This window comes from Pan troglodytes, chromosome X (assembly GCF_028858775.2).
Source record: "Pan troglodytes isolate AG18354 chromosome X, NHGRI_mPanTro3-v2.0_pri, whole genome shotgun sequence".
NCBI classification, from domain to species: Eukaryota; Metazoa; Chordata; class Mammalia; order Primates; family Hominidae; genus Pan; species Pan troglodytes.
Genome location: NC_072421.2, coordinates 109,758,505 through 109,771,071, shown reverse-complemented (window position 1 = coordinate 109,771,071; position 12,567 = coordinate 109,758,505).

Here is a 12,567-nt window from a genome sequence, read left to right as displayed (position 1 = left end):
AAGTGGGGATAATAATAGCATCTGTCTCACGAGATATTTCTGGGACTAAATGAGTTAATATATGTAAAGCACTTAGAATAGGGTCTAGCTCATGACATGTACTCTGCTAGTTTCAGTTATGATCATTAACCCACTAAGACTATTCTTATTTGATTATGGGAATTTTCTAGAACTGAAGAAGTGAGTCTCAAAAAGTAGACTTTAACATTGCAACACTCTAAAAGAAAGCAGAAAAATAAGGATTAACCTGTAAGTCAAGACCATGTGGAAAAGGAGACCCTAACCAAGTACTGTCAAGTGGTTAAGACCCTAGGATCTTTTCTTCCTGCTGGTTCCCTGCCTTCTGAGCTCTACTTTATAGCTGTGGATGTGAACTATGAGTCTTTTACAATGCCACCTACCTCTGCGCTCTTGTGTTCCTAACCTTTCTTCCTGTTTGATTCTTGCTTTCGTACTTGTTTGGCAGAGCTGACCTTTCTCAGTCAGGAGGTTTGTTCTTCATTTTTCACCAGTAGCACTTTGCCCTTTAAAGTAGAAGTTTGTGTTATTGCTATTTTAAAATACTGCCCAAGCTTTTAAATTAAGCACTGCAAATCCCCTTAAGTGTTTATAACATGGGCTCAGAACAGACTGCTTACTTCTAATGGGAACACAGATTTCCACAGGAAATAGCAAGACATCCTCCCTTGAAATTTCCCTCCAGCTTCTCGAACTCAATATATCTCACATCCAATTCACCTTCCTTTCCAGACCAGCTCTCCTCCATTCCAATTCTCTTATGGTGTACCACACTTGAACTACTCTCCTGTGAAAAACAGGCCTTACTATATAGAGCAGTAGTCAAGAGGATTAAGGTCTTTAGAGTCAGACAGACCTGATTGGAGTTATTTGCTAGGGGTGTGATCATAGACACACTACTAACTAGAATTTAATTTATCTGAGCCTCAATTTGCCTTTCTATAAAATGGGGATAATACTGTACTAATACCTATCTCACAGAGTGTTTGAGGATTAAATGAGTTAAAGCATATAAAACCTTCAACATAGTACCTGGCACATAATAGTGGCTCACACTTGTTGAGATTTGCTATGTGCCAGGTAGCGTTTTAGCATTCTGTACATGTATTTACTTATGTAACCCTCATAACAATTCTGTGACATAATTATCATTATTATCCTCATTTTGCAAATGAGAACATTCAGGCACAGAAAGGTTAAGTTACTTGCTCAAGGTCACAAAGCACAACTGGTATTCAAGTCAAGGCAGCTTAGCTCCAGAAGTCATGCTCTTATCTTAACCACCCCACTCTGCTACCTTCCAGGCAGTTTGCACTCAGAACTGTCAGCACCACTTTCAACAAATGATGGAACTTATTGAATGCTTACTACTTGCCAGACTCTGTGCTGAAATCTTTGCATGCATGGTGTTCATTAATCATCAACTTGGTTGGGCGCGGTAGCTCACGCCTGTAATCCCAGCACTTTGGGAGGCCGAGGCGGGCAGATCACAAGGTCAGGAGATTGAGACCATCCTGGCTAACAAGGTGAAACACCGTCTCTACTAAAAATACAAAAATTAGCCAGGCGTGGTGGTGGGCGCCTGTAGTCCCAGCTACTCGGGAGGCTGAGGCAGGAGAATGGCGTGAACCCGGGAGGCGGAGCTTGCAGTGAGCCAAGATTACACCACTGCACTCCAGCCTGGGCAACAGAGGGAGACTCCATCTCAAAAAAAAAAAAAAAAATCATCAACTCTATGTGGTATGAATGTTTCTCCTCATTCTATAGATGAAGAAACTGAGGCACAGAGAGATGAAGAAACTTGTTCAAAGTGACCCAGCTAGGAAGTGACAGAGTCAGAGTTTAATCCCAGATATGTATGACTTTACAGGATGCTACAATTCACCTTCCTGAAAGTTCTTTCTTCATGTAGTGGAAAAGAACATTCTTGTTTTGACAGTTATTGTGAAATTTGTTATAGCGCATGGTGATTGTCTATACAAGTTGAAAATCACTTTGTTAAACAGAATGCTTCTTTCATCATGAGATTTCACCTTGGTATATAGCTATAAAGTAGGGATAATAATAGCATCTTTCTCACGAGATATTTTTGGGACTAAATGAGTTAATAAATATAAAGCACTTACAATAGGCACACTTAGGCCAGGGAGAATGTCACCATAATTCTCTTAATTATAAAAAAAAATTAGAGTCTAATTGGCCACATGGACACTAGAAGACAAAATTCTAGGAAAAAAGTATAGATCTTAATATCTTAATTTTATTTAATTGTCTCAACTTAAAATTGAGTCTTTACAAAGACTACATGATATGTGAAATGGACATTCTATACTGTTAAGTAAAAAGGATATAAAATTGATCATGCCATTCTTCTACTCAAAAGCCCTATAGACTTGAAGTGAATATGTTCAGACTGACATTCAAGGGCCTCCACATTCACAGCCCATTCTACCTCCCAACATGAACTCCACATTCCAATCAAACTTTTCTACTTACTGCTATCAAGTGTACCTTCTGCAATTCCTGCCTCTGCATCTGTGCCTGTTGCTTTCCCCCTCCTCCATGTCCATTCATCCAGACTCAGCTTAGGATCCACTGCGCAGACAAATCCTAACTCATAATGACCCTTTTGCCTCAAATTTATCACTCAGGGTTTGTTTCCATAAAGAAAAAATGTTGGATATAATCATTCATTTATGGCCAGCCTACTAAAATAACTATTTAACCCATGATATGCTTAAATTATGTTAAAATTTCTCTATTACCACAATTTTTAATTGTTCAATAGCTGAAAATCTTTGGGGAAATGTTGACTGATGAGTACGGTTTCAGTTATGCACGCAGGATAAATAAGTTCTGCAGATCTAATGCATGGCATGATGACTATAGTTAATAATACAGTATTGTGCATTCAAAATTTGCTAAGAGAGTAGATATTAAATGTTCTCACTACACACACACAAATGGTAACTATGTGAGGTGATGGATATATTAATTAGCTTGATTGTGGTAATCATTTCACAGTGTATATGCATATGAAAACATCATATTGTTACATTTTAACATAACTAAAAGAGTATAATTGGATTGTTTGTAACACAAAGAAAGTATAAATGCTTGAGGTGATAGATACCCCATTTACCTTGATGTGATTGTTATGTATTGTATGCCTGTATCAAAATACCTCATGTAACCCATAAATATATACACCTACTATGCACCCACAAAAATTCAAAATGAATTGTTTTTAAAAAAACTAAATAAGAAAACACATCATATTGTATACTTTAAATATATACAATTTTTACTGGTTTATTATACCTCAATAAAGCCAAATTTTAAAAATAATTGAGAGTCTTGTCTCTAAAACAATATTATAAACCCTCAATGGCAGGAATTATGTATGCCTTCTTTTTTTTTAATTGCTCAGAGCTTTCCCCCTCAGTTCTAGGTACACAAGAGGTTTTTATTAAATGATTAATGAATAAATGAAACAAGGTAGCACTATGTGCAAACATCTAAAAAGCACAGGCAAAAGAAATTATTTATGAGAATGAGTAGGTCTTTGAACAAAGCATGCAGTTCGCTTTTGGCAATTTGGTCTATACCCCTTCATGCCAGATCTTCAACATATTCAAACTGTCAATGATTTATTTGCTTATCTTGTTCTTTTCAAAAGATCGATCTCGAAACTGAGCTCAGGCTTTCAGCCATTTTTCAGTCATTGCTAATCTCACACTCTGTCTTATATATGAATTGCTTGATCCTCCCACTCTATCCATTTGTCTCTGAAAGCCCTTCTTGTTTTCCTTAATCCCATCAGAGTATTAGCTTAGTTCCCATTGTGCTGTTCTTATCTCTTTCCTGCAAACCCTAACTGATGTGGACTACTGTTGTTCCATTCTGGGTTTTTTTTTTTTTTCTGTCTCCAGGACCAAATCTTTCACAGCAGTTCCATATCTTAGAGTGGGGACCTCATTGATTCTTGACTGTGCTTCTTTACTGCTTAGGAACTATGATGTCTAATAGGCACAGCTGGCCTAGGCATCAGTTACCTCTATGTTACTGAATGGCCTTGAAAAAAAGCCGATTGCCCTTCAAATGCCTCTTCTTTACAGCCTGTGACAGTAAAAAAGCAGCATTTCACATTACTTACTTCTTTAGGTTAAGGCTTGAGAGAGCCTCCTTTACTTTGGATGCACCCTCCTTCCTTCCAACAGAACTCCTTTTCCCTCCCAGCCACCAAGCATCATCATGCCACCTCCTAATTGTCAACCCATTTCCGTTTCAGTGATTGCCACAGGGCTGTCTGCTAGCTGTCTAGATGAGTGAGACTAGGCACTGAAAAGACAGAAAAGAGAATGAAATAATAGGCTAATTCAGTTATAGCAACTGGAACCATTGCCCCAAGGTCCACATCCTCTCTTTTTCTTAACAAAGTTTACCTGTCCTACATCTCCCTCCTTAGGGATCCTGCTGGGTGCTGGGTAATGCTGCTGATATAGAAACAAATCTGAGAAAAGGCATTAAAGACTAGTATTATCTTAAAGTATCCTGCTCCTCATTATGTTAATCCAAAAGTCATTTGTTATCAATGGAATTGAAAAACAGATATCCAGATATGTGACTATATCTTTAGCTAGTTAAGGCTTTGTGGTTTTTACAAGTTTGTAGAAAGCACTTTGATTAATCCCTTAGTAATTTTTAAAGCAATCCTTCAAACCAGTCATGCCACGTAAGAAGACTTTAAAGTGCCTGGCAAATTATGCTGATTCCTTCACTTTCCAACTGGTAGATATGACCTCAATGGATGTGATTGAACTTCATCTAAAGGTGAAATTTCCCAACAGAGAGTTTTTCCAGGGGTCTGAAAAAGGGGACTTCATTAGAGCAGAAGAGGAAAAGAGTGAGTCCTTTCTTAGGATGTTGCCAATAATTTGACTTGAATGATATTATAAACGATACTACCTATTCTAATTATCCTTCTCCATAATTAATCCTGCTTATGCCACAAAGCTATGAACAATTATGTTTTTCCCTGGAGGGAACACCGTGTTTCAACATTACTGCAATGTGTGGCTAGAAGTGAATTGGACAGTAAGAGGGAGAGAAAAGTGAGCTCCAGAGTTCAAATGATTATAACTGACACTAAGGTGATTGGTTCAGTGCACTTGATTTGAAAAATGAATTGTCTTGAGGACTGAGATCAAAGAAAGGCAACTAAGTGAAAAGAATATACAGGAGTACATTTTACATCTGTATCTGGGAGGTGGGCTTTCAAGGCAAGAGACCTGTGGTTAGGCCCAGTCTTTATCAAGTCTGTGACTATAAAAAATAATTAAATTGGCCAAACCTCAGTTTCTTCAACTGAAAAACAGGCATAACATTATCTACCTTCCATAATTGTGATGAGTAATAAATTACAAAATGGATATAAAGAGTTTGGTCCATTTTATAAGTGTTAAGTATTGAGATACCTAATAAGTGTTAGTTTCTCCTCTTTTTTTTACCCTGATGTCAAGTGTGATTTAGAGCAAAAAGTTGAGATATTTGGGCTGTAAGAGCAAGAGGAAACTAAAGGTCCCTCTAAATCATTGCCTTCAGTTTTACAGATGAGAAAACAAAAGTTTAGAAAAGTTGAATGTGGTTTACTAAGCTGATTTGTAAAATGGGAATGGGCTATGAATTCATATTTTAATATTCTGAGGAAATCTATAAATCACTCTGCATTACTCACTCCTATTCAGATAAGGGACATGAAAAGGAGATACTCCTTATCCAGTCTTTTCCTAGATTTTATACTTATGCCAGCTGACAGTTTACATGGACTATTATCCATCTGTAGCCCACAACTTTCATAGCTATTTGTTGAGGCAATTTCCTAAGCAGCTCTCAGAATTAGTTAGAACATGGTTATATTCAACTGGAGACAATAGATCCTAGGGGTGCAGAGACAAGAAATGTCACGGAGATGGAACTGAGAGAAATTGAAACTCTGCATTCAAACGGCAGGAAGGAGTGGGAGGATAATGCCAGAGTTTGGAGCTTGAATGACTGGGAAAATGATTATGCCATTAAGGGATATTTGGAAGTCTAGAACAGGAGTGGATTTGCAGTAGAGGTAGAAAAGATAATGAGCTCTTTTTGTACATGTGTTTGAGGTGCCAGTGGAACATTCAGGCAGTGATGTCCAGCAGGCAGACTTACAGTTAGCCTTTTTAGAATTTTTGTGTGGCTATCTAACAAGATGCTCTCTCCAGACAGAACCCTGAACACAAGACTTAGTGGACAGACAGATAGTACCTTTGTGTGAAGAAAAAAACACCTCTTTATCCAGTTTGATACAGGCTGGTACAGGGCTTGGTGAGCAGAGCACCAACTGGATTATACCTCCCACTTCTCCCAGAAACTTTTGCAATTGCTCTGCTAGTAGCTAGCTAGAAATGTGGATCTGAAGTTTGGTAAGAGATATCTGGGTTGAAAATAGAGATTTGGGAGTCATGAGATTATAGGTGAGAGTTCAATCTGCCCTAAGAGAGTATATATAAAATAAAAATATATAAAGGAATTGCTTTAAGGGCTTGGGTATTGTGAGGGTTTCAGAAAGTTATTTATCATACATTCATGTTTTGGTTCTTTCATTCATTGAGAGAACAAGCCATGTGGACACGTGGGGGAAGATCCTTCTAGGCAAATGTAACAAGAGAGAAAGCCCTTAGGCAGGAATATAACCACCATGTTGTAAAACGAGTCAGGAGATCAATGTGGTTAGAACAAAGTAAGAAAAAGAAGAGAGTGGTTGGAGATAAGGTCAGAGTACATAAAGGATGGGGACTGGTGCCAGATTAGGTAGGATCTTGAAGGCCATTATAAGGACTTTGGCTTTTCATCTGAGTGAAATGGCAGCCATTGGAGGGTTATAAGCAGAGGGGTGACATGACTTGGCTTATGTTTCAAAATGTTCATTTATGCTTCTGTGTGGAGAATAGAATGTAGGAGTATAGAAGAGAAGCAGAGAGTCAAGTAAGATGAGGCTATTGCAATGATCCAAACATGACATCATGTTTTGGACCAGAGTCATGGCAATAAAAATGATGAGAAATAGTTGAATTTTGGATATTTTGAAGGTAATGCTAACATAATTTCCCCTATGAATTGGATGTGGAGAGAGATAAACGGGGTGGGGTGGGAAAAAAAGGGGGAAGAAAGAGAGAGTGAGAAAAGATCCAAGGATGACAGTGGAATTGCCATTTACTGAGATGGGAGAGACTATAGGAGAAACATGTTTGGAGTTGAAGATGGGGAATTCCATTTTGGAAGTATGAGTCTGCAAACTAGGGAAAAGGTTTGGGCCTAGGATATAAACTTGGAATCATCATTATATAGTTAATATTCAAAACCATGAATCTGGATGAGATTGCCAAGGCAACGAGTACAAATAGAAGAGAAGACTGTGAGACTGAGCCATGGAGATCACAGAGATTGGAGGACAGAGGGAGGAAAAGGAATCAGCAGAGACTGAGAAGGAACAACCAGTAAGATAGGAGAAGAATCAGAGAGTGAGGACTCTTGGAAGTCAAGTGAAGAAAGTATTTGAGAAAGGATGTTGATTGTGTTCATTGTTTCTGATAGGTAAGGAAAGATAAGGAATAGGAATTGATCACTTAATGTAACAAAGTGGAGGTCATTAGTGACTTCTACAAAGAACAGTTTTGATGGAGTGATCGAGGCAAAAGGCTGATTTGAGTGGGCTCCAAAGAAAATTGGGGACAGTAAGTAGAGAACTCCTTTGAGGAGTTTTGTTAAGAAGGGAATCAGAGAAATGAGGCCATACATTTATGGCAAGTGGGGTCAAGGGAAAGTTTCTTTAAGATGTGAGTGATAACAGTATGTTTATATAGTGCTGGGAATGAACCAGTAGAGCTCCACTGATGCAGGAGATTAAGAGAAAATTGCTAGAGCAGTATCTTTGAGTAACCTAGAGGTGTTGGGAGATAGTGCACAAATGGAGGGTTTGGCCTTAGATAGGGAGCAGAGATGGTTCTTTCACAGTAACATGAAAGAAGAGAAAAAATACAGGTACATTCACAGGTAGATGGGTAGAAATACAAGTGTTTAGTAGGTACTTGGTAGGGCATTTCTTCCCCATCAAACAGAATGACTGTCATAACTATGAGAGCTATGACATCTCAGTTAGGAAACAGGTGGTTTAAGGATTATGGGCTGAGAGTCCATACCAAACATGTTGCCTGAAAGGAGAAGGTACTGATATTATCTGTAAGATTACAGGGGCAGCAAAAGACCATGTCAAATGGCCAACTTTAAAAGGGGCCCTGTTCCAGTGTATGGTTATGTGGAGCATTTTGGCTGGGACTCCAGCAGTATCAATGGAGACCACGTTATCTGGCAGGGGAATTCCTCACTCTCTGGCAAGAAATATCCTATCCAACCTCAGGGAAGTTGCCAGTCCAACCCCCATTCATGTCCCCTCCCCGTCCCCTAGTTCAAGGTCTTGAGGAGTCCTAAATAACATTTGTCATAGGCTTTTTATGTGCTGTGGTAGAAATGTGTCTGGTTGGACTTTCTTTACAACTATGGTCAATGGACCTTCTCCTGCAATTGTTCCGAGTCATTGGTATGCTGCCAGCCCGGTATTTGTTTAAACCAAATTAAAGTTTTTAGTGACCTGAGGCAAAACCTTCACCCACCCATGCAAAGTATTGGATTGCAGAAGTGTTCACAGTTGTGCCTTTGAAATGCCATTTTTTCCTTTCAATTAAGTCTGCTGCTTGGGTGTTATATGGCAAGTGAAACCAATCTATGTCTTTTTCATGTTCCCAATCTTAGACCTCATGTCCAGTGAAATGTGTGCCTCAAGGGTATCCATACACAACACTGAGTTGCTCCAAGTCCTTGATGGTGGCTATCTGGTTTGCCCTTTTACAAGGGAAGGCCTATAACACTCCTGTCAAACTGAAGAAACAGCAGATTTGAAGTGGGAAGAAGGGAAAGTTAGGTTCTGGAGAGGGTGACTGTGAGGGGCCTGTGGGAGGATCTGAGTAGAGTTTCAGGTGTATGGCTCACATTATAGTTCTAGAGTGAAGGTGGCACAGAATTGGGAGGTGGTTACGTGAGGCCAAGAGAATGGTTAAGGTTATGCATGGAGGAGGAGGAAGGATAAAGGGAGTGGAAAATGGGAAGGGAAAGGGAAAAGGGAGGGGGAGAGAAGAGAATATGGTCCAACACAGAGCTGTGGGGCCTGACCACATTGCAAGATCAGGGGCAAGAAGGGAAAGATTTATTAGGGAATTGAGCAGAGGACAAGCTACCTATCTCACTTGACTGCTATTAGGCAGGGAATGTTTGAAGAAGCACAATTATGAACCCCACAATATTTCATGTATTTTTCATTACATCATGAGCTGGTTGCAGCCTCACTGCTTTGTAAATTCTCCTGTCCCTGAAGATCTCAAAGGACAGAATGTTCCACATGCAGTACCAGCTTGAATCATGGAAGTTGTTTTAACAGGAGGAAAACAAATTAAAGCCCCCTTCTGTCTGGGTTATGCAGGGACTCTCCCTTCCTGTCTTCTTCTGAATCAAGGCCACGCTCTGGGAGTTATCATCCCTTCACATCTGCATGCATGCCTTTCACTTTGCAAAGAGCTTTCATGACTGTCATCCAAACTGGATCCTTAGAGAATCTCTATGAAGGAGGCAAAGTAAAGATTATGACCTTCACTTTACAAATAAGAATCCAGGTAGTAGAGAGATTTGAACAGCATTACCTGTGAGCTGCCTCTGGAATGCAAGTCCTTGGCCTCCTGGCCTGGTGGCCTATCCCCTGCAGAGCACTGCCAAGAGGGCCACTACTGGGTGGCTCCAGCTGCTGCTGTCTGTGAGCTCATTGGAACCTGTCAGCTGTGGCTCCAAGACCTGCCTCAGTGATCACTGAAAATGTTGATGGTGCCAATAACCAGGACCCCCAAGCCGAGACTGGCCTCAAAGAGTTTATTGAGTACCTACTACATACCCACCACCATGCTGGTGCTTATGGGGAACACAACAAGGGTACCACATAGCTACTGTCCTTGAAGAAATTATAATTTCAATAGGAAGAAAACTCTTAGACACCAAGTCCAAAGACAATTCCAAGGGCTTCTCTCTCTTCCACTAACCAGTCATTTGTCAGCAACAATGACACACAGACCCCTTCTGCATTCACCTCTCTTATCCCAGCTCCAGTGTGGGAGGGGATTGGTGGATGACTAGGAAGAGTAATGGGGAAGAGAAGGAAGATGGAGGAAGAAAGGGAAAAATTAGAGCTCCCACTAAACACTAGAAACAGTGTGAAGTTTATATGTTATACATAGGTCATTTGTATTATATTTATCATACATATACATGAACATATACACACAAACACATACATACATAATCACTTTCCATGAATTAACTCATCTATTTAGCCCATTCTCATTCCTGAAAAGAGCTTAGGACCATGTCTGTCACTTAGAAAGCACTGAATGAGTATTAACTCTTCTTCCTTCTTATCATGATCATCATCATCTGCAGTCAAATTTAAAGTCTTGGCACCTGCAGTGTGTGTGGAGCTGTTTAGAGAGGAAAATGAGAAGGCTCCAAATACTAATATTATCTACCTCAATAACCTAGCAGGGCCCTGAAGCTAAAGAGATTGTTGAGCCCTGCTTACTGATGTCCCATCCCTCTACACACTAGCCTAATTTCCAAGTGTTAGAGTTGTTGAATAGAACTTTGCAAATATTTATTACTAGTAGTAGTAGCAGTCGTCATCTTTATTTTCCCTCATATTCTCTCCTGGGCACCATGGTTTGGACCAGACACTTGACTGTCATGAATCTTACTATTCAATCTCTTCCATCACTATCCAGGGATGCCTAAGCCTCTTATTTCATTGAGTAAATCAAGTCCTTCCATCAGGGAGACTTTCTTATCCAGCAACCACACCCACTATTAGCTCCTTTTCTCTAGACCAAAAGAGTGAGATGAATCCTTAAACTCCTCTCTCTTCCTTTTATTTTAAAATATTTAATTGACAAATAAAAATTGCACGAATTCAAGGTACACATCATGATTTTACATACATATACATTATGTACTGATTCCTACAATCAAAGTAATTAATACATCCATCACCACCCATAGTTATCATTTTGTATGTCTGTGTGTGAGGGAGGGGTGAGGACACTTCAAATTTGCTCCCTTATACAATTTAAGTAAACCATACAATATTATTAACTATAGCTACTCTGCTGTACTTTAGATCCTCAGAAGTATTCAGCCATAAAAATAAGGAAATCTTGCCATTTTCAACAAGATGAGTAAACTTGGAGAACACTATGCTAAGTAAAATAAGTCAGACACAGAAAGACAAATACTGCATGACCTAACTTATATGTGCAATCTAACAAAGTTGAGCTTATGGAAGCAGAGAGTAAAACAGTGGTGGTCAGGCGCTGGGAGTTAGAAGAAATAAGGAGACATTGCTCTCTCTTTCTTTGACTTCTTTGAAGTCTTCTTCTACCAGCTTCTCTCATTTTCTGGCCCTTTATCTTTGCTCATTTTCTGGCCATTCATCCAGATCCTCTTGCTCTGCTCAAACCTCAAACTGTGTTGTGCTCCAAGACTCTCACCTTAGCCCCCTAGGTGATCACCTCTGAACCTGGGGCCTCAGAACACAATGCTTCTCTCTACCACTGCATTTACTGATTTACTGCTGCTTTTTTTTTTTTATACTTTAAGTTCTAGGGTACATGTGCACAACGTGCAGGTTTGTTACATATGTATACATGTGCCATGTTGCTGTGCTGCACCCATTAACTCGTCATTTACATTAGGTATATCTCCTAATGCTATCCCTCCCCCCTCCCCCCACCCCACAACAGGCCCCAGTGTGTGATGTTCCACTTCCTGCGTCCAAGTGTTCTCATTGTTCAATTCCCACCTATGAGTGGGATCAAAACCAAATATTTGGTGTTTGGTTTTTTGTCCTTGCGATAGTTTGTTGAGAATGATGGTTTCCAGCTTCATCCATGTCCCTACAAAGGACATGAACTCATCCTTTTTTATGACTGCATAGTATTCCATGGTGTATATGTTCCACATTTTCTTAATCCAGTCTATCATTGATGGACATTTGGGTTGGTTCCAAGTCTTTGCTATTGTGAATAGTGCCACCATAAACATACATGTGCATGTGTCTTTATAGCAGCATGATTTATAATCCTTTGGGCATATACCCAGTAATGGGATCACTGGGTCAAATGGCATTTCTAGTTCTAGATCCTTGAGGAATCGCCATACTGTCTTCCACAATGCTTGAACTAGTTTACAGTCCCACCAACAGTGTAAAAGTGTTCCTAATTCTCCACATCGTCTCCAGCACCTGTTGTTTCCTGACTTTTTAATAATCGCCATTCTAACTGATGTAAAATGGTATCTCATTGTGGTTTTGATTTGCATTTCTCTGATGGCCAGTGATGATGAGCATTTTCTCATGTGTCTGCT